A 2,000-nucleotide genomic window follows, 5' to 3' on the forward strand; every position below is an offset into this window, starting at 1 on the left:
ACATTACCTTAGTTCTCTTATTGATCTCCCCAGTCTTGGAGAAGATGGGATAGGTTAGGTAAGCTGAGGGCTAATTAAACTTGTATTACCAGTTTTTAAACACTTCTTAAGTGAATAGCATGCCTGTTTGCAGAGCTGATCCAAAGTTTAAGGTAATAAAGAGACAATGGAGGCGGAGATGCCAAGCTTTTTTTCCTTGCTTTTAGTTACCCATCAGGAAAAAGCAGCCTGTTAAGTTCTTGTTTCTTATGTACAGTTGTGTATTTGGACATTCAAGCAACATTTATTTAAACTACCAAAGTGCAAGAAAATCTTTGGAGATGTTGCAAAGAAATGTTTTTGATTTCTTCTGTTTAAATTCTGTTTGGGAATTTAGATAAGAAAAAGTAATAAATTTAATGATGCCAAGGAATTGTCAAGTATTTTGGACTCTGTTGCATGCATTAAGTGTGTCCTGTAGATCTAGAACTTATTTCTAAAACATATTCTTATTTATCAGTTAGTGTAACTAACATTTTTCATTGGCAGTTAATTTTCCTTGATTTGGGTAACATCATTTATTCCCTTCTTTCCATTTTTAATATATTCTCTTTCTGTGATCTTTTTATTAAGGAATTTGAAACATGAATAAGCTAATAAAATTATACATATGATATTTCCAACAAAGCACCAATCTAATGCACACTCACCTGTTTCTAGTCATTACCATTTCTAGTCCATGTACATACAACATGTTTTCACAGTATAAAGTTTTCATGTGGAGAAATTCCCTTGTAAGGAAACAGAGTGAGAAGATTTATTTTTAATAACTAAAGAATATACTCTATGTGTTTAAAATTTTAAAAAAACTAAGATGGAAGCATATATGGGAACTATACTTTTAAACTTCTCTGTGGCTCAGAATTGAAGCAGCTGAAGAACTGCTACACAATCAGGCAAGTGACTGAGGGAGTTCACTATTAGAAAGAATTGAAGAGACCCATAAAGTCTGGTCTTTGTCATAGAGGGCAAGAAAGGATACATCAGCACTCTGCCTGATGGCAGTGACAATACCGAGGCCTGGCAGACAGGCATTGTGTGGTAATACACCAAGGAAAAAAAGATAAATATAATGGCCATATTTGGCAAAAAAACAGCTGTAAAGCAGAAAGGCAGTCTGAACTTAACTCACAAGTGATCCACATTTCTCAACTTGTCATCAGAGGCCTGTGGCAGATAGCCATCTTGTAGAGGTCGCAACTGAGTTCATTGCTGTGAAAACCCTAGAGGGCCTACCATGTGGACCAGGGTGACCATGGTGGAATGCTATTGAAATAGGCACAGAGAAGATTATACACAAAGAGATACAGAAGGAGTGTAGCCTGCTTTCCTTTTGAGTCTGGTAGTGAGGACAACCAGTTGAAGAGGTTGGGAGATTGAATGGGAACAAGTGATTGCTTGAGAGAACTGGACCTTGGAAGGTTACAGTTGTGTGAGTGTACTGCACAGGATCTGATGTACCCTCCATCCCCACCACCTGAGATGTTTGGTCACTCCACCCTATAAGTAGAAATCTTAGTAATTTCCCAAGATCCAGACACACAACAGTGACAGACATCTGCCAGGCTCTAGTGGTATGTCCATCTGATCTGTCCAGAGTAGATTTCAGCCAAGATAATATCTCATGCAGAGCTTGGTGTCTGATGCTTAAACTTTCACTTAAAACTCCAAAAATCAGCAGCACTCTGGGAGTGCCTTAATCTAATGTGTCAAGAGTAATCTTAAGAGGATGGTACTTCTCTCATTCCATGCTACCAAGTACTGATGAGCAGGAAATCTGAGAATCATTTAAGTGAGTTTTAGCCCCTGACTACTCCAGCTGAGGGCATGGCAAGTGACCCAAAAGAAGGGGATTAATAGCCCCCAGCTCTTCCTCTTTCCATTGGATGAATACCTGAAGAAGACATGGTAAGAAGCGCAAATTGGTATAGATAGTGTGTCTGCTTTTATCTACAGGTTTG

Source organism: Sciurus vulgaris (genome assembly GCF_902686455.1).
Source record: "Sciurus vulgaris genome assembly, contig: HiC_scaffold_393_arrow_ctg1, whole genome shotgun sequence".
Lineage (NCBI taxonomy): Eukaryota > Metazoa > Chordata > Mammalia > Rodentia > Sciuridae > Sciurus > Sciurus vulgaris.